The sequence below is a fragment of the Protopterus annectens genome, chromosome 10.part0 (genome assembly GCF_019279795.1).
Source record: "Protopterus annectens isolate FY-2018-M chromosome 10.part0, PAN1.0, whole genome shotgun sequence".
Classification (NCBI taxonomy): Eukaryota; Metazoa; Chordata; order Ceratodontiformes; family Protopteridae; genus Protopterus; species Protopterus annectens.
Genome location: NC_056744.1, coordinates 1,446,333,477 through 1,446,355,665, shown reverse-complemented (window position 1 = coordinate 1,446,355,665; position 22,189 = coordinate 1,446,333,477). Strand labels below are relative to the sequence as shown.

Here is a 22,189-nt window from a genome sequence, read left to right as displayed (position 1 = left end):
ACCAGAATCCTGGGAAGGTCCCCCCTCCGTGGCCACGACAGTGGACGGTACTCCCGCCGACGCACCAAGAGGGAGACTTGGGACCGAAAGCATCAATCCCGAAGCCTCCCCCCCAGGGCCGAAGGAAGAAGTCCGTGCACTGAACTCCGACCCGAGAGTCGGAGTCGGAGCAAGGGTCGGGCCTGACCCTAACACCTCCACTGGTTCCACCAACACCTGCTCCAACGGTGCCAAAGCTGTTGGAGGAGGAAGTACAGTAGGGGAGTGGACCATCGGCTCCAAAGCCAACTGGGCTGGAGCCGAAACCATCTTTTGGAACACCGGAGACTGGAAGAGTCGAAGGAGCACCCTGTCGATGTCCGAATCAGACATCATGGATGATCTCAAGGATACCGATCGGGCCCAAACCGATTTCTCCATCGGCTCCGAAGGGCTCGGGGACCGGCTCCGAAAGGACTCAACAATTATCGGCTCCGAGGAAACCTTTAAGGAAATTTCCCTCGGCGCCGATAAGGACTTCGGCTCCGAGGGGGAAGAGTCTGAGCCGATGACCCTTATCGGCTCCAATATCAGTGGAGCCGATGAGGGTGACCCGCCTCTCGATGCCCCAGACCTCGGCTCCAAAACCAGAGGGGTCGAGGCTGGAGGCATCGAGGCAGACCGTTCCGACCTCGGCTCCGAAGTCCGTGGAGCCGATGGAGAAGTCTGCTTATCTTTCTTAGCCGTCGGTTCCAACTGACTGGTCGGAGCCGGCGCTTTCTTCTTCTTAGAAGGAGACGGAGAGGAAGATAAAGCCTCCTCAAAAGAAGGCTTGATTAATCCTTTGAGGATTAATTTGTTTTTCCTCTCCTGGAGGACTCGGGAGGAAAACGCATGGCATACACTGCACGATTCCTGCAGATGTTTGGCACCAAGACAATAGACGCACGAGGAGTGGTCGTCCGTTATGGACATTTTGAACCCACACCTAGTGCACTTTTTAAACCCGGAGGGTTTATGTTCTTTAGACATAGTCCTACAAGAAAAACAGACCACAACAGTAAACTTAAGGGTTTGACACACAGGAACAAATAGTATGCCACTAACTCAGAAATATTTAAACTGAAAAACTTTTTTTTTTTTTTTTTTTTTTTACACACACAGAAAGTGAAAGAGAAAGGGGAAACAAGGAGGGTCAAGACCCTCTAACTCAAACAGGTACTTGACCCACTCACAACCACTGAGAAGTAGTAACCACAGGGGAAGGCCCCTCTAACTTAAACGGAACCTTCTCTGACAGGAAATTATACTAGAAATTCAATCAAACTGCCAGAAACACACTCGTACACAAAGAATAGCCATTAAAACAGCTTTTGGGTTTAAATGAAGCAAATACTGACAGGAAAAAAGGCTATATATATAGTACTTAGCCCAGCCAATGTTGAGACCACGTCCAAGCTCTGTAAGCGGAAAACGAGATCTGGGGGATTAGTGGTGGTGCATCCTGGGATAAAGATAGCTCAGCCAATTAGAGGCCTCGCTCTATAGCATAAGTGTGCCGAGTCAGAGCCGAGGGATCGGCTCCGAACCCCATCAGTCAGAATGTAGGCGAGATAGGATCACATAACATCTATCATTAACCAATTGGTTGATATGATTAGAAAAACTCAAAGCTGGATCTACCCATATACCCAGGTCCTTAAATGAATCTACAGTTTCAATCACTGTGTGCTGCATTAAATAGTCACCTTTCAATTTATGTCTCCCAAATCTCATATGCCTATTTTTGATGTATTTATCAGCATACTATCCTCATGTGTTAAAATGGTCAATTTAGTCAACTTCTTTTGCAGACAGTCTGTAAAACATGTTATCAGTTTACCCAATTTCAAGTCATCTGCATACAGACTGTAGAACACCTCAGATAAAAAAAGAGCTGAAAGATACAATCAAACAAGTATGGGTCTAGGACAGAACCCTGTGGGACACCCTGACTGTAACCAAGAATTTTACCTGTCTAATTGCTGTATGATGCTTGTCACATCCTATTGGCAAGCCATGCAGCTATCTATCTTGCCTTTTATACCTAGTTGTTCTGATTTATTGATCAGTCTTTTGTGTATAACCCTGTCAAATGCTGAAGTTAAATTTAAATATATTACATTACAGCACATTTTTTCATTCACAGCTGTTATTATATTGTTATGGAACATCACGTTACAGGTGGTAATAGATTTATTTTCAGCATATACATGGTGATATATGGTTTCAAGTCCCAGCCTTTCCAATCCTGACAATAATGTATCCAGTATTACCTACTTTATTATTTTCCACAGCATGAAAGCAAACTTAAGAGTCTATATGACTCTGGGTTTGCCCTACTTCCTTTTCCCTTAAAGACAGGTTTAACAAGTGCATGTCTGCAATCTTGAGGAATCTCCCCATATTTATACAAACTAGTAAATAATGATATAATGGTATCGTAAGTTCTTGCAAAAGTGTTCTTAGGTCATATTACTAATTCCATCTCCTCCCTGTGCTTTGTTTGTATCCAGTTTGCACAGGTCTTTTTCAATGTAATCTAATTTGATTTCAGTATCTGAGGTTACCTAAATGCCACCGGGACAATTTATCACCCCTTCTGTGGAGCCAAGGGATTTTGCATAATGTTTTGTAAATATATATATAATCTGTTATGTCTGAGAATAAATTTTAGAACCTACACACTGTTTATTAATTTGTATGTATTTACTCCTTTCACATCAGATGTATCTATAAAGTGGTTTCCTGATATACTCAATGTCTTTATATAATTTTTTTTCAAATTTTCTTGATCTTGTCTTACACTATGTTTAATTTGTCTGCCCAGCTTGTTTATTTCAATTTTCAAAGTTGTAGTTCAATCTGTTTTCCATGTCTTATATTTTTGTCTCTTACCTTAATCAAGTATACCACTGTTAGGGAAATATATCTTCCTGACATTGTGTGCCTAGATTCTGATGTTAAACATTTTTTTTGCATTCAAACAATTTCTCTTTTAAAACTTTGCACATTACTTCTGCAATTTTTCTACTGAAACCATAATTAGCGTTTTCCTTTTCTATTAATTATTTTCATTTTTTACAGCCATAACCACATTATCATGCTGGAAATGTCTAAAATTTCACAAGGATTTTATTCTTCTGGCATATTCCTTTTCAACTTCCATTTTTTTGTCTAACTTCATGAGGTTTTGGATCTTTTGTCCTTCATCTCACCCTAACAGCTTTGTACAAAGAATCTCAACGTTCTTTTTTAGCATGACTCCTGCCAGGGTATCATGTTCAGGGCATTCGGGTATTTTCAGGCATGGTTGTTTTGCCATTTTTACTAAATTATATTTCCATCAGACACTTCTGACATAATGAGCTGCATATGCTCCATTAGGATCCATTATACAAGGAAGTGAGAATGGCAAACTAATAACCACACACATGATATTCTTTTTGGTATTTTATTTTCTAATTTTTGATTTGTGTTCAGTACATTTATTCAGCCAGTGCAGTCTCTGGGTATTGGGTTATTATCATTTAGTCTGTTCAGTTTTCGGGTTTTGGCAGGCTGTTACATTAATTCAGAATTCTAACATACAAAAAACAATAAGAGCTGCAAATTACTCAGCAAGTTATTAAAACAAACTGATACACAAAACAAGAAGTGAGCACTTTCATCCTTACAGATGACTTTTTCAAAGTTCAGTATTACATATCTGTTAAAAATAAATTTCTTTAGCTTTGCAGGTTGTAAACCCTCATTGCAAGTAAAAGTAGTATATAATGTTTATAACAAGGCTGTTCTTTGTTCTTTCAATTTCATTTTTCTAGGGCAATTTTCCTTCAAGTTCCCCATGCCAGAAGGTAGGCATTGTTTTTTTTAATTTATATTTTCCTTAGATTACTGTGCTTTCACATGTTGATAATTTCTTAACAAATTCATGTGCAGATACTTGACCACATACTAATAATTCTTTGTAACGTAATTCTTTCTTTCTTTCTTTTTTGTCTTTCTGCAGATTCTAAAAAGAAGATAACACTTGTCCGATTTCCAAGTGAGTATTGTATTGAAAAATGTGTTAGTCAAGCCAGAAAAGCCAATCAAAAAGTCTGAAAAAAGTAGGGACCTTTTTTCTTTGGTTTTAGTCATTTTTATACAGTCCTTTCGGTCTTCTACAGCATTTTTTTTCTAGTCTCCCTTATTCTGTGTTTGTCTCTTCTTCTTTCATCTACCACCCAATCTGCCTTAAATGTTTTCAGTGTTACTTTTACAGTTTTTCTGTTGCTCATAAAAATTGGTTGCCCTGCAAGTATTTTTGAACACACTGGGTGAATTGTAGTTCACCAAATACAGGCTGCCAAAGGTGCATTTTGTCATGACTTGAAGTGCAAATCCTTACTCCATGTGGGAGCTTTGTTTGTATGAGACTACTATGCACTTTTCATAGGTAAGTACTAGGCTGCCTGCCTTGTAGATTATTTTAAACCTTTCCAATTTCCCTTTCAAAGGTGGGACTCAAACTCTGTACCTGGGGTCTGTGAGGTAAACACCTTAACCATTGTACCAACCACCCCACCCACTTCAATTGGGAATTTCTTCTTTCAGTGTTGTTTGACTGTGTAGTTCTTATATATAAGTTTAGGGAATGGGGGTCTGTTTTCCATATGGGGATGTGGAGGGGCTTGCCCCTTGTAAAAACATTTATCTTAAAATTTAAGGTATTGTAGGCCTAATGGGTTCTCAGTCAGTTGTGACTGAACTGTAGATTTATGGTAAGACATTGAGTTTTCAAGATTACTTATAGTAATGTGTGCATTCATCAAAACTCATCAGATTCCGTTTGTGTTGTGTTTCTTTGGGTATTAAATGGTTGACGGTAACAGTGAAATTGTTGAGAGTGTGTTTGTGAATGACAGGAGTACCTGTCAGGAATTACTGTGCTTTATACCAAGATCAGGTTATAGTGGTGGGGGTAAGAAAATGAGTTCTTTCCCTTACTGTTGTACGATCACAGAGTTAGTATGTTTAGTGGGGAGCAGTAAATAACAACCAAGCAACCAAACAAAACAAAAAGTCAGGCTGCCCCAAGGCTCCAACTCACGACTGCACAATGCCCAAACAATGAAATATGTCCACTTGACAAAATAATCCACTTGATGCAAAAACGAGTGTAGAATGGAAGAATTTATTGCAGGTACAATCCACAAAAACAAACCACTAGTGCACGAAGACAGGGTTAAGCGCTTTCATCTGTAATCAGACTTCATCAGAACCCTGAACCAGGAAACCAAGCCCAATTTTATACACTAATCAGAAAAATAGGCACCAAAAATCTTAAAGAAACCTTTCAATACAATTCAAAACATTTTTCTCAATGTGAGAAACAAAAAATTAATAGTTTCTAAACATATATATAAAACCTACCCATCACAAAAAATACACCTAATACATAACAATTATAAGTGCATAAACATGTCTACTGTTGTACATTAAAGTTACATGATTAAAAATCTAAAAACTCTAAAAAATACTAATAAAATACCCTAAAGTAATAGGAAGGGAAATTGAGAGGAGAATTCAAACTTGTAAAAAAGGTTTAATACTTATAAAATCGTTAATCCCTGGGAAACAAGTAGCGTAGTTCTAAACTGCCAAATGGCCTCCCTTTTAGCCAAATTAACTTTCCAATTCCCCCCACTGGGAACAATATCAACCCTATCTATAATAAAAAACTTAAAAATATGAGTATTATCGTGAACAGATACATGTTGAGCTAGGGCGTTCTTGAGATCACCAGTTCTAATTTTATACAAATGTTCGTATATACGTTTTCTAAAAGGCCTCTCGGTCTTTCCGATATAAAACACGGAACATTTGGAACAAAGGGCTAGGTATACCACTCGAGAAGTTTGACAGTTACCACCTTTACTTTTAACATAAACTTTATTAAGGTCACCCAACCTAACCCCATTAGTTTCTAATACCGATGAACATTGACCACAATGTCTACATTTCTTCGTAGTTCCAAAGGTGAATCTAGGTTTTTTCCTTAACTCAAGGAGGTCCTTAATGTTTAGACCTGTTCTATACACAAAATTAGGTTGACTGCCCAAAATATTAACACAATCATAGTCAGATTGAAATAATCTCCAACAATCAAAAATGATGTTTTTTATATATTGCACGTATGGAGAAAAAGTCAAAACACATACTCTAGACTTGTGCATGGAGGAGGAGAAAGAATTTTTCCTAAAAAGATCACCCTTCCCTAAAATTGGAAAGAATTTATTACCCCATTCACGTGTGACATAAGAGATGACATCATTTAACATGCCACTCGGATAACCCCTGTCCAAAAACATTAATTTAATAAATTCCAATTCCTTTACCATAACGGCTTTGTTAGAAGACATACGGGCAGCTCTAATGCATTGCCCTTTAAATATATTCTTAAAAGTGTACCTGGGATGGTCACTTGAAAAATGCAAATAGTTATTCGAAAATGTATCTTTTCGATATATCCTAGAGTCAAAGCCGTTGCAAGAATGACTAATAAAGGTGTCCAAATAACCAATCCCATTAGTAGAAAATTGATGAGTGAAACGCAGAAAGTCCGTAGTTTTATTAATATAATCCATAAATATAGGGATCTCACTAACAGGCCCATTCCATAAGATGAATAAATCATCCAAATATCTACTGTAAAAGGAAATGTTGGAAAAATGTTTACAAGGAAAAAGAAAAAGTTTCTCCCACTCATACATAACAAGATTAGCGAAGATGGGTGCACAAGAGGCACCCATCGCCACCCCTCTGGTCTATCTGTAAAATTCTCCTTCAAAACTGATAAAATTGTAGTCCAAGACCAAGGACATCATGTCGACCAAAACACAAATTCAATCCCAAGTAAAACTAGAAATTGATCTAAGACTATTTGCAAAATATTCCAATCCTATATCCTTCGGGATACATGAAAATAGGTCGACAACATCGATAGTCAAAAAAATTAAGTCCTTGTTCCACAAATCAGGAGATAATTTCCCTAAAAAAGACCAGGAATCTTTGATAAGGTGGGGAATTTTCTCATATAAAGGTTTGGTCCATCGATCAATGACCATACCAATAGGAAAAGGTTTAGACTTACTACCAGAAACAATAGGCCTGAAGGGCGGGTTGGAAACACATTTGTGGACCTTGGGGATGCCAAAAATAGTTGCTAAAACAGGAAAATCAACCTTAATAAAGTCATAAATATCTTTGGAAATTCTGTTGTCAAGTAAATATTCCTCAATAGCGAGGTCAATTTTACGATATCCTACATTGATTTCATTAAGAGAGACCACTTCATAATTACCAGATTCCATAACAATTTTAGTCATAGCATTAACATAGTCCACATTTTTGTACACCACAACTCCGCCCCCCTTGTCAGGCTTCATAACACGTAGTTCAGAGTTAGAAAGAAAAAAGTCCAAACACTGACGTTCATCCCTAGCAAGATTGTCTAAATTGCCGGAGGAAAAGACTAAATGCATCAGAAGATGGCTGTCATTCTGAACTATCTGATTTGGAAGTAAGGCTATTAGCCAGGGCCTATAAACCAGATGAGATACAGAGAGGGTTTGATGGGCTACATTTGTTGAGGAGAGATGTGGCATGTCCTTATTTCTCATATTCAACCCCTGATGTATGTATGTCAGACAGGAAGAACGCTAGTAGTGAGATAAGAGTTCCCTTATTTTATACACGTGATGTTGGTTTGATTAAGGACATTATCGGTAACAATTGGGGTGTTCTTACTGTGGATCCAGCCATCTGACAGATTGTTGGGGATATCCCCCATTTTGTCTATATGAATAAATGAAATTTTAAAAGGATGTTATGCTATGCTAGAAGTTTACCTAATCCGTCAACTGAAGAACACCATTGTTGCACCACTCCATGTAAAGAATGCAACTACTGTCATTATATCAATAGTAGTGGCTCCTTTTTGCACCCTGTCACCAGCTATCAGTATAGCTTTCATGCTGTTGCCAACTTTCCAATGGAGCACATAGTATACCTGGCTTATTGTGAAGCCTGTGGTGCATACTATGTTGGTAAAACAGACAGGAAGTTTAAGGATAGGATTAGGGAGCACCTGTATCATATTAGAATTAAGTCCAACAGTAATGCCTTTGCAAAGCATGTAATGAACACCGATGTGCACCATACTTTCAAGTTTATGGCTATTGAGGTGATCTTTCCTAATCCACGAGATGGGGATATTAGGAATTACACAAAAGGATGAGAGACCAGGTGGATTATTAGACTCGGGGCAGAATGGTGGCCAGGGTTAAATGACAAGGTCCTCCTAAGACCAATACTTAAGTCTAGAGGTTTAAAAGTGAAGTAAATGACTAATGATGAATGGTTTTACATGTATATTAGATTTTATATGATTGTTTTATTTTTTATTTTTTAATTATTACTATTTTCTATTTTTATCTTATTGTTCTTGTCTTTTATATGTTTCAGTTGATGTTACATTGCTGTGGGTTTTGGTAGTACTGCTTTAAATCCTGTGCTAATTAACTAGTTGATTGTTATTCAGGAAGTATAAATTCAGCCTTATTTTCATCTGTAAATTGCCTATAGAAGCTCTGTGGGTTGAAAGCACTTGCCTGACTGTTCCAGTTTTGTGAATGAACATTCAATTTTATTCCAGTGCTGTATGTGGGATTTGTTTTCCAGCCTTAGTCTGCTCTACTGCTAATACTCTGCTTGTGGACTTATTGGATTTATACTTAGCTGTGGAGCGTTTATCCTCTGGAGGTGTTGTTTTTTTGTCCCAATAGTCTATTTTAATTGTCTGAGATGAGTACCTAGCTAGTTAAGATTATAGTTGCTAAGGAGAATAAATGCATGTTTCAGAGTATTGTTGCATTTTAATATCTTGTTTTCATAATGTTACTGTGAATGGATGGGAGCATATGCAATTGTTATTTAAAGCTTCAGGACTGATATTATGGTCTAAAATATCAAATTCAGTGAAATCTCATTGTTTTCTGCTACTCAGACATCCATATTTTGAAATGCTATGCTGTTTTCTAAGCGACTGGAAAAATGATGTCCCTGTTATTATTGTATATTTGGTAAAACCATTCTTTGATTTTTGTATGCATTTGGTAAGATTTCAGTACACATAAGAACATTAACTAAAGATTGTAATGAGGCTGTTCTTTCTGCTTCATTTTCTAGCTCTGATTTATATGAAGTTTTTTGTTCCCTTAAGTAAGTATTTTTTTTTTCTCTGGCTTTTACAAAGTTCTAAGTATGTGTAATTTTAAGCAGTTTATATGTGTGTACTTTACTGCAAACTAGGAATCACTGGTAACCTTTTTTTTTTAGATCAAGAACTAACTTTGGACTTAACTACAGGTAAGTGTTTCCCAAAAACACAAATAAGTCAAGTCAAAATGATAAATTAAAACTTTTTACAAAAATGGGTAGGTCGAGCTATTCTTTATCTTAAACCATGCAGTGGGGTCTACCTCATCAATCTCCTAACTTTTTCCCATTTTGGATTGTGATCATCTTTCTTCAGCTCCCCCTTCTGTCAGTCTGTCTGTCCATCTGTCTATCTAGCTGTCTTAGCCTGCCTTTTGCTTTGTTGATGTAGTACCTCAGTTGCTTATAGTAACAGCTGACTAAATTAAAATATTTTCTTTCTTAGTTGTGTTTTAATTCTTTTACTTTGTTTCAGTGTCTGCTGTATTGTCCTTTAATACTTATTTTTATTGTTTTCTGCATATCAATCCATCCATCTATCCATAAACCCTTTTCCCATTTCTGCAAATGAGGACAGGGTGACAATCATCTACAGCCAATGTTCACACTGCTAGGTGGATAGCCTTGCCATGGTTGTTCCTCCATGCCACATACAATCATGCAGAAGCGTGCGCACATACGCAAACACACACGCACAGATACAGACACACACGCACACACGCACACGCACACACACACACACACACACACACACACACACACACACACACACACACACACACACACACACACACACACAGACACACACAGGTATACGGCCAATTTAGAGCATCCAGTCCACCTACTGTATGTCTTTGAATGTGGTAGAAAAATGGAGCATCCAGAGAAAACCCATGCAAACACAGGGAGGACATGCAGATTCTGTCCAGAAGGCAACCCAGCTGAGAATCGAACCAAAGAACCTCTTGCTGTAAGGCAATAATGGTACCTGCTGCACCACTGTATATGATTTAAGTTATTCTTTTATTACGGTTCTTCCTAATAACTATTGTTTCTCCAGAATGCCTGTTTAGTATGCTCTGGGTCCAGTCCTTTTTTTTACCAAGTCCTACCTGTTAGGATGTTCCTCCAGTAAGTTGACAATTGAATTTCAAAACTCTACCGCTTTTTTGTCTCTAGCCTTCTCTCTTAAGACATTAAACTCCAGTATAATATAAACAACTTTGAAAAAAGATGATGTTTTGAGTTTGCCCATTTCTTTTACATCAACTGGCAATTTGTAGTCCCTCTGACCCTCCTTCTGTTTGACTGTATTTATGTACCATATCATGCTAGAGTTTCTGGATGTACAAAATTAAAACAAATATGCTTTCATTTAATCTATACACAGGTCCTTTTAGCTTTTTGAGTACTGCATGGTTTCCCTGATTACCAGATACGCTGTGCTGTACAAGGTGACATGAATGAATAGAATGGTTTAACCTTTTAATCTGATCCAACAGATCAAACAATTGAAATGAAGCCCCATTTTAATATTTGTTAAGTGTGAGCCAGGTTGTCCTATCATAGAAAACTGAAATACTAATGCATGCTGTTGGGTGGCAAAACGGCAAGGCAGCAAAGCTGTGATGACATCCCTCAGGTTTGCATGCTGTAAACATAAACAAGCATAAACAACTGCAAACCTGCTGAATGAACATAGCCACATACATCACCTTCCATGGGGTCTACTTTATTCCCACGAAAGCTGAATCGGTTGAATACAATTCACGCGAACCATAATGAGCGAAACACGAATACGTCGAATGCACTAAACCGCGAAATTTGAAATCTCGATCTCTCATAGTTGGCCAACCCCACCACCCGTAACATACTACCTACCGAAACATAGTAAAAAACAACACATACACACGCTAACCAAAACCCTACTTCTAACCCTAAAGTAAAGCACCAAAACCCTACTTCTAACCCTACACTAAACCCTACATACACAACTATCTATGTACTATCCTTAACCCCTCCCTAACCCTAAGGTCCGTAACTACCGCACACTTACCCTACTGAGCTATACCCAAACAAATTAATATCCCACACACATACACTTAAGAAAACCCTACACTAAACCTTACATACATTGCCTATATATGCACTTACCTTAACCCGCACCCTAACCCTAAGGTCTGTAACTATCACACACTTACCTTATGAAGCTATTCCGCAGACGGGCCAACTAATTCGATATTTCCACTTTCATGGTTTAGTGCATTCGACGTTCTCGCATTTCGCTCATTATGTGTCACGCGAATTGTATTTGACCGATTCGGCTTTTGCGGGAATAAAGTAGACCCCCTTCCATGTAGTATGAGGCATCCTAAGAGCAGTTTTGTTTCCAAATATAAAAGTAAAAGGATGACTGAGGAGAATAATAATAATTTCCTGTTAGGGTCAGTTCTAAGTCCATCCATAGTGTTGGTCATAAAGTGCACAGGCACATTTCTTTGCTGCACTGTTACTTATATGTCCTCTGGGATGTATTCAGCAGGAGTAATAAAACTGACCATTAGTTTATCTTTATGTTGGCCGTAGAAGCATGTAGGAGTCAGTGCATAAGCTACCTTCCCTCCTTATAGGCTGGTAGTATCTTCCTATTATTTACAAGCCTGTTGTGTATGTCAAGGCCGCAGATGACGTTCCAATCAAGTATATTCCTAGTCAGTAGGAAACTGGGTACTATTATGTCAGGACATCAGTGGATACTGATCTAGACCCATAACTCACAATCCTGCTCTGTATGTCTCTGGGTGCTAGTGATTCCATTTGTCACATGCAGCCCCCTCACCAACTCATTAAGTACTGTTATGGTCTTCTCATTCAAAGACATGCTCAGTAGGGGATGGGATGGTCACCATCAGACACAGCATTGCTAAGTATCACAGTAAATACTGGTGAGGCCCAGTAACAACTTTAAATTATAAGATTGCTTGGTGCCAGTCCCAGAATAGTGAGACCGAATGTGCAAAAATAGAGTCTTACATACATTAAGTCTGAGATTCTTATTTCTTGGAGTATTTTCTTTTCTCTGAGATATAGTGATCTTGGAGTTAGTATACATAAGTAGTAGAGGTGTGGAGGGTACAGGAGTACAAGTTCCCGGTCAAATGAAAATTGCCAAAAAATCTTTCGGCAATCCTTGAAGTTGCACTTTTCTTCATTGTTGTGCAACCTTGGGGTTGCTGTATATAAGTTGGGGGATCCCTGATCCCCCATGTAGGAGGTGAAGGGCACTTGTCCCCTTCCAAAAAAAAAAAACTTTTTGTAAAAATTGCCAAAAGTATTTTTTTTGGCAAATTATTTAAGCCAAACAGCATTCAATGTAAACATGTTCAATCTATCAACACAAATCCCAAAAAATAGCTTTAAAGAAGCACTGCAATTGTTGACATTTGCTGTTCTTCTTTAGTTTTGCTTTTCATAATTCTGGAACAAACAATTGTGTGTCTTTAATGAAAGTACTCACTTGCGCTATCTTCTATTACAACAAATTGAAGAGGAAACGCTGTGTGTACGACAAAAGACTTGAAATTTAATAAAAACAGCTCACAAATACACACTCCACAAAAACATGATAAACTTCACTTAATTAAGTGAAGTCTATCATGTTTTTGTGGAGTGTGTATTTGTGAGCTGTTTTTATTAAATTTCAAGTCTTTTGTCGTACACACAGCGTTTCCTCTTCAATTTGTTGTAAGAGAAGATAGCGCAAGTGAGTACTTTTTTGTTCCTTCCTACAACTACCCACATTTCCGCAGTTGTCTTTAATGAAAGCAAGGAGTCGTTCATGCTCATCATCACAACCCTGCTTAGTGGGTGCTTGTGTGGCCTTATCCTTTACAGTTCTGCTGACTAGGTCACTCAGTGGTAGCCTGGTTCCCAGCACTCACAGCCGTGATCACTATGTCACTGAGTGGTAGTGGGACCCAAGGAATGACAGTATATGTATCAGTCAATGATGGTGGGGGGCTATTACATGGCACCCACCAGGATGCCATTAGGTAATAGTGGAATATGTGACCTGCTTATTAGGTGTGTAGGTGCTGGTATGGTCCCCATAAGACAGCATTGGTAAGTATCCTACTGGGTGCTGCTGAAGTGCTGTTACTCACAGCCTGTTCATAAGATGAGTAGGGACTCCTGTTATGGTCCCCATTCCACAGCATTGATAGGCATTTGACATTGTAGAGCTGAGGTACCTTTACTCACAGTCTTTTCTTTAGATGAATAGGTGATGCTTTTGTACCCAGACACATGTGCACACACATACAGGACTGTAGAGTATATCACTGGACACTGCTGTGGTACCATTACATATAATCCACACACTAGGTCATTAGGTGATAGTGGGATCTGTGTCCCTTGTTGCCCTATTTATATCAAGTAGGTGTGGTCTTCATCAATCAGGACACTGCTGAGTATTTCTCTGGGTACTGCTGTAGTATTCCTACTCACAGTTCAGTAGGTCACTAGGTGCTGGTGTGGTTCTCATTACACAGGACACTGCTATGTATGCCACAGGTTACTACTGAGGTACCGTTACTCACAGTATGTCCATTAGGTGAATAGGTGTTGGTTTGGGCCTCATCAGACAGAGCATTGCTAAGTGTGCTACTGAGTATTGCTGAGGTACCATTACATACAAACTCCACAGTAGTTCATTGTGTAATGGCGTGATGTGAATATGTTGCTCACAGCACTGTTTATTATGTCTGTTAGTGACGGTTTAGCTCTCCTCACACAGACCACTGCTAAGTATGTAAATGGCTACTGCCAAGGTACCGTGACATACAAACGCCATAGTAGGTCAGCTGATAATAATGTGCTTCACGATGACTATAAAAAAGCTATAAAGATGGCATGATAGTTAGAGAAGTATCCGTTAACATTAAAAATATGTCACAAACATAATAATCATAATAAAATGCATGTGATGTCATCCATCCATCCATCCTCAACCCCTTTTCCCATTTTGCACATGGGGTTGGGGTGTCACTTCCGCAGTTGCACTGTATAAAATTTTAGTTTGTAAACAAAATAAAAGAATGATGTTGAAAATAAATACCTTGAAATTTAAATGAATCACAGATTATATGTAGTAGCTTTGAAAAAAGACTTGTAAAAATAATTACTTGCTCAAATAATTGATAGGTAGTAATTAAGCTAGTTTTTATAATATATACAACTGACATAGTATAAGTAAAAACAAAGCAGTAAAGAGTGAGGTGAACATATCTGGAGCTAATAATCATTATACAGGTATTTATATAGAGGTTAGCATATCATGAATATTGTACCTCTGAAGAGATTAAAATCATGTGTTTCTGTCTAGATATTTATTTATTTTATTTTCATGTGTCAGCTAGGTAGAACATTGATCCACATAGACCATTTTCAGGTTCTGCGTGGAAAAAGACTGGATATACGCAATGATGACAATGCTGAATCTGTGTACAGAGGTAGACTAGTGCAAAATGCTGTACAGTCAGTACTACATTTGTGTATTAATTAGAACATCCAGGCAAGAGTTGAACTGATATGTAAGCAATCAAATGAAGGGTGTTGCTATGTTTGCCTACATCATTTTAAGTTGACCTTTGAAACATTGGAAATAAAAGAATAAGGAGGTGCATTTGCACTATGTGCAGTTAACTTGGAAGACAAAGAGAAGAAGTCAGTGCAGGGAAAATACATAGGAAATTATAATGGTTAGTAGATAGGATAAACTGATAGTGGGGTTAGATGATGATGTGATTAAGTAGTTTATATGGAAATTTCTCTGATATGTGAGATGATTAGTGATGACAAGAGGAAGCATTAGAGAATGCCCATTTTATGTCTTATGTGGAGCAGTTACTGGTAGATTCTATGAAGAGACATTTTTTGAGTTGATTCTGTAATTCATGGAAGGAGAGAACTGATCTAAAATTTAATGGCCAAGATTCCCACATGAGGGGAGCCATGGAGTAGAAGCTGTGAGCTATACTGAAGTTTATTTATTAGAATAAAGAAAGAGGGGCGACTGAGATCTTAAATTGTAGTTTATACATCATTATGTTGAATCTATTTGCCAAAATGGGAAAGGTTTCTAAATGCATAAGCTTATTTGTGAATGATATTACAAGGGTGCATCATTGTATAAAGAAAGCCATTTTGTTTTTACTATAATATTGCAATGATGTTCCATTTATGGGGCAAGCACAATGAATCTATAGTTTTTATTAAAAGTGGTCTGGAGGGATGTGAGTTTTTTCTTTGAGGCATTTTCTTTGGTGATCAAGCCATATTTGAGTTGGTAAAGCAGGGCTCCTAGGCCTTGTCAATAGGTATGCCACCCTCTGGGATAGGAAGTGTGAAATCATTTTAACCAGAAAAGCAGAAGACTGATTTTAGCCATTGTGTCATTAACATGGTATTTAAAGTTTATTTTTTTTAATCCCACCATAGTCCTAAGTATTTGAAGTGGAACATAATATAGTTAGGTTCACAGTTATTAAACAAAATGTCCCACTGTTTAGGAACAGCAGTGAGTTTTCTCTGATGCCAAAGATTGTTTATTTATTTAGTTAGTTAGTTATTTATAATGTTTGCTTTAAGAGAGATATTTGAGAAGAAGCTAGAGATGATAAAGAGTCCAATTGGGCATTCCTAGACTTATAGAAAGCATATGACAAAGTCCCAAGAAAGCTAATTTTGACAGTCCTGTAATGGTTTAAAGTCCCAGAAACATTAGTAGAATTAGAGCAGGCTATGTGCAAGGACACAATGACCCAAGTATGAACATAGTTCTAGTCACACATAGGGGTTCGCAGTGGAAATGGATGTGCATAAGTGTTCAGCTCTGAGTCCACTGCTGTCCATACTGGTGATGGACTACATTAGCAAACAGGATGCAGAGTGCAGGTCAGCAATGTTGCTGTATGTAGACAATGTGGTATTATAGGCAGACTCTGAATGAGAACTTTTGCAAAGGATAGGGGAATGAAATGCAAAAGTGAAAGTGCACAGAATGAAACTGAGTACAGGTAAGACAGTTATGTCGCAGCAAATGATGGGGGAAATCAGAAGAAGCTGAGAATTGAAACAGAAGGGAAAATAGTGGAACAGGTTAATAGCTTGACGTATCTGAGAGGAGGGGTGGAAGGGAAGGAAAGTGTGAATGAGGAGGTCAAAGCTAGAATTGGAGGGGCTGCATCCAGCTGACACAGAATGTCAGGGATATTGAATGACAGAAGAATGCAAAAGATGCTGAAAAATAAGGTATACAAAAGAGTAATGCAACCAGTACTGCTGGATGCTACAGAAACCTGGGCACCGAAGGCAAAGCAGTTGAGGATGCTAGATTTGATGGAGATGAAGTGCATGAGAGGGGTGGAAGGATGCACACTGTGAGACACAAGAAGAAATAAGGACATCAGAGCAGAAACCCAAGTAGCTCCAACTGCAGATAAGGTCAAAGAGAACAGATTAAGGTGGTTCAGGTACATATGCAAGAAAGCAGAAGGCAATCTGATGAAGAAGATTTAGGGCAGACAGGAAGAAGGCAAGAGGAAACAAGGGCAATGAGCAAAAAAATGGGTGTATTGTTTGGGAGAAGACCTGCAAGAGTCATGCTTGACTGTTGAGGATGGTAGGAGAATAATACTGAATCAAGAGACAGATATGGTAACAGTTGACATGACACCCTGACTCTATGTAGAAAATTGGAAAGGGGGGGGGGGTTGATGATTATGGTTTATAATTAGTCTGATGTGGTGAAGCCAATATGTAGCTGGAAGAGATCATTTTCAAGATATTTTCTAAAAGCAGCAGTAGAGCAGCCGATTTGTGAGCAGTTTGTTGATAAATAAGAATAACAAGGATCATAATACTGATCTCTGGGGGACTCCTTTGATCAGTGGTTGGAAGGAGACATTATGGATCTAATCTGGACATTAAAATGTCTGTTGGAAAGGAAGTTTCTGAACCAGAGCAGGCTGTCTTGATAGATACCAGCTGTAATGAGGGAGTTAAATAATAGTTTGTGTTCCACCATGTCCAAGGCTTTGCTCAGATCAATGAATACTGTTCCTGTTAGCAGGTCTTTATCTAGATTTTGGGGGATATCTTCAGTGAAAGTTCATAGGGCTGTTGTTGTGCTTTGTCCTGACCAAAATTTTTATTGCTCTAAAGAAAGGATATGACTTACATTACAAAATAATTTGTTGGTGCATGCACATTATTAACCATGTATAATCTAACAAATCTGTACTTTTAATAGACTAATATCTTGCAAGCTTGATTCTGAAGTTAAGATCCAGCAATAACTAATTTCATTTGCTTGTTCTGCATTTACAAAAGCTTTTTTTCTCCTAAAAGAAGGCCAAACGAAAACCTATTTTTGGGTCAGAGTTCCACTGTTTGTGACCTAGATTGATAGCAGAGTGAATTAATTTATACCCTTTGTTTTACTGGAGAACAGTAACTCAAGATGCAGAAGTTTACTTTCTTATGGACAAACAGCAATGCTCTTTGGAACTTGTTAGGTAGTTAAACCAGCAGATTGTATTATAAGAAGGAATGTAGGATGTTTTCTCCAGTGAACATACCTTTCTCCATATTGTAGAGGACTGAATAAGCAATGCTGTATATAACTGTCAAGAATATTAAAACCTTTCCCAAACTAATGTTGGGAGTAAGATGAGTCCATATTTCCCACATATTCTATAATTTGGCCACATTTCTCTGCATGTTTTAGAATTTTGTTACCAAGTATTTTTTCCAAAGTTTTTATGATAGGACAAATGGTTTTGCTATGGAAAAGAAGCCATGTGGAGTGAATGATGTTGAGAGTTTGGCTTAAGGTCACATAACAGCAACTTTAAATGCCACTGGTCAAATTATTGTGGTGACCATTCGGTTAAAATACAGGATTGGGATTTGGTTGTTCATGGGCTCCCTACTTTGAGAAAGAGTGGATGGAACTTAGAACATTTTAGACAGCTGAATAATTAGAGGCTCTTGAGCAGTCTGTCAGTGTGGTTTAGGAAATTTGTCCGAAATAAAAATGTGCAGAGTAGTGAATATTCATCCAACTTTTACAGGGTCATGTGTCAGTCAAGGGAACCCATAGGGCCCTCCACTATGGAAATGTAGCATTTCATACAATTAGCCATGAGCAGATTGAAGTTGTTTCCAGGGTCACTATTCTTAATATTAATTTATCCCATTAGATTTCTGACAAGTTTCTAAGACTGCTTTTGGTGTTTATTAAGCAGCTGTTTTTTTTTTCCTTGCATATACTGCTTTGAATCACTTTTGTGTTTGATATCTTAATGATTTATATTGGCCTTGGGAGCATACCTTTCAACTGTCCAGAATTTTGCAGAATGTTCATATTTTTGCTTCATATTTTTGGTCTGTTCCTCATAAAATTTTCAAGGTTTTTCTTGTCAATTGATTGAGGATTGATGTCAATAAATAATGAAATGCATTGGAATTTCAGGCTTCATATCCTTCTGAAATTGCATGGTAATGCAAAATTTGTTATTCCATCAACCTTCTAAGTTTATAATAATGATATTTAAAATCTGTCCTTGATTTTGGGCCTTTGCCTCCCAATTATCTTTTGCTTTGCTGTGAGTTCTTGCCCAAAGAAGTTGACAGATATGTTTAGCGGTGATGCTTTCAGTGAGCGCATGTGCTGTCCCTTTCTTTGGGGAAGGTTTAAGGTTGGAAGGTAACCAGTGGCATGGTTTGCTCTTAAATCTTTTTAACCTAGCAGGAAAAAGTGTGCCCTTGATTAAAGTAATATGATTAGAGTAATGTGATTAATAAATAAACTCTTCTTCTTGGGTCATTTCTCTCAAGGGCGGGTTCCAACACATATTGATCAAACTGATCAGATCAAATATTTGTTTTTTATTATTTTTTTTATTATTATTTTCTTGAAATGATCTGCAAAACGAGAGCAGGGTTTTATTTTTGGATTTTCAAGTACTGTACAATAATCCTTGAAAAGTGGTCACTCAATGCATTTGACAGGATATTTCAGCCAAGGCATCTTTGTAGAATATTAATAATTAATGCATCCTCAATGGTGAGCGTAGATGAAGAGGGATGGATCTTGTAGAGCTCAGTGATAGTTCAATTAAGATTAAACTGTACCAACAGTCTTATCAGATTGTTTACTATTAGGACCTAGCCCGCTAAGGTCGCAGTTGCCAAGTTGAATAAAGTTTGATTCACACTAGTGATGCATTTCATTCAAGACTTGTTCTAATAATGTTACTGTAGATGAAGGGAAATTGTTTAACATTTTGTAACTGATATTAAGGCCTAAAATGTGAACTTCAGTGAAACTTCATGGGTTTGTATTGCTAAAGATAGCCCAGACACTTGGAATTTTATAATAGTTTCCAGAAAAATGGAAAAAAACTGGTCAGTATTCCTAAACATGGTCCACAATATGTAGATCTAGTGCACAAATGAAATACCACCACCTAGTCCTATGAAGTTCACAGATCATGCAGGAACTATGGAGCAATGCGGAAGAGGTGTGAATATACAGTCATGTACCTGGAACTTCACCTGTTGGTATGGAACAGCTAAGAGAAATAAGGTTTGGACAGTGTTACCACAGCAACGGATGTGGCACATAAGTGGATTGTAGCATATATCTTTTTCAGTATGAAGATATCATCAATGGAGCAGGAGCCCTACAGCATACATACAGAGACCTACAACTGCTGCGAGCCATAAACCACACTAAAATGCGTGTCTATATCACGTTATTGAAATTTTACTACATCGAAGCAATAAAGGTCGAACTTTATTGATCGAAGTAGTAAAATATCGAATAATGTACAAAAATAAATAAATCAATAAAAAAAAAACCTAACTAGCGTAGGCAGGGGGCAAGCCCCGGGCACCCCCCACACCCCCCTACTTAAATATACCAACTCTGAGACTGCACTACATTGAGGTAAATGGAAATCTCCCCCTTATGGAGATTTCCATTTACCTGCGCGATGTTCTGAACTTTCGACATTGTCGTGCTGACAATATCATATTCGATATTGTCAGCTTACGACAACGTGAACTAGACCCCAAAATGCAGGCCTGGCCAATGTGAACTGATATTTTTCACCAGACCTGTACTGCAATTCACAATCCCAGCTGATATGTCTGTCTGTCTGTATGTTACATTACAGTGGTGCAAGTCACTTTTATTAGGAACCTTATACAAACATAAACAGTTCCTATTGGACCAAGCACAAATTGCCCTAGCCCAAACCCACCTCTTGTCTACCCTAATGTTTGCCTCACCAATCCTAATTCATATCAGGAAAACACCTAAACAAACTAGAGTCATGTTACAATGTTTGTGTCTTTCGGCTTTTCCCGGTTAGGGGTCGCCACAGCGGAACTCCAGTCCGCTAATGATTGGCAGTAGATTTTTACGTGCTGGCTTGCCAGACCTAACGCACAACCTTCACCGAAGGAACACCATTCACGCATGTCGCCACACAGAAGACGCTCTTAACTGAGAATCAAACGGGCACCGCCTAACTGTGAGGCGACAACGCTACCGCAGCACCACCACCGCAGAGTCATGTTACAATAAAATTGCAAAATTCGCAAATAACTCCACTTTTAGAAGTAATCACTGTCTTGCCCTAAAGCAACTACAGTGGTTAGAACTCCCTCAGCTAATTAGTTATCACCAGTTAGTCCTCACCTTCAACATAATAAGGAACCCTCAGAAAACCGCAGCCCTAAACCAACTACTAAACCAATATTCAGCAAATCGCCCTCTACGCTCATCCAACAAAACCCACTCTGCATATCCAAAGCCAATAACACTGCAGGGAAAGGTCTTTTCTCTCATACCATTGCTAGGGAATGGAATAACCTCCCCCAAAATATCTCCTCAGCACCATCCATCTCACTTTTCAAGAAGACACTTAAGTCACACCTCTTGCAATCATGGCTCTGTCCTTGCATTACATAAATGCTTTCCTGCTCTCCTCCAAATCTTGCCACCCTCATCTCCTCACTGCTTACCTCAGCTATTTTTGTACTACTCAAATACTCCCTTTCAGGGTCTACTATCCTACAATCTATGTCTGACACTGTGACATATCTCCCGAATAGCATCAGTTTTCTTGATTACATCTTTCAATTTATGCTTTGTTGTACCAATAGTGACATCCAAGGTTTACTATGCATATACCAAGCTTGCTTAGATCAAACTAATGTATGACATATCTCCTTGATTGTATATATGCCACTGTACAGAATTTTTTTGTTATTTGTTGTATTTGTGTTGTTATGGAGCTTTTCTTCCTGGGCCTGCAATGTAAATGGACCTTGTTCCAGTCAGACTTTCCCGGTAAACAAATGTAAAATAAAATAAATAAACTAAAACAAATATTATGTCTGGCAGTCTGTCAGTGTTTCTGTCAGTATTGTATAGCTGTTAAAACAGTTGCTTGATTTGATGCCCAGCTGGTAAGCATTCACTAGAAGAGTAGTAATTGATGGTTATAACAAACCTTTTCTTTCTGCTTCATTTTTAGGGATAACTGCCACAAATTCCCTCAGTTATTTGGGTAAGTATTTTCCATGCAATCTATTAATATATACTTTTCTGCACACTGGGAATTATTAATTTAGCCCTGTTTTTGGCCTTTGTAATTTTTTTAGTATTCTATAAGTTTATACTCTCCTGCATACTAGGTGTCAGTGGTATAAAACCTGCCTTTTGTCTCATGTTTTTAGATTTAGAAGCAAGATCAGCACTCCTGACATGTAAGTATAATCCCATAAAATCAGTTCAACCAAACAAAAACAAATGTTTTCCAAAAAGGCTCCC

At 38.1% G+C, this 22,189-nt stretch overlaps 1 long non-coding RNA gene across 1 annotated transcript; it reads left to right on the top strand.

Annotated features, from left to right (window-relative positions):
* Positions 1-4,028: 4,028 nt before the first annotated feature.
* Positions 4,029-21,921, top strand: LOC122812843. The gene is made up of 4 exons (XR_006366588.1): positions 4,029-4,066; positions 9,253-9,285; positions 9,403-9,432; positions 21,894-21,921. It is a non-coding gene; the product is annotated as an uncharacterized LOC122812843 (long non-coding RNA).
* Positions 21,922-22,189: the final 268 nt, after the last annotated feature.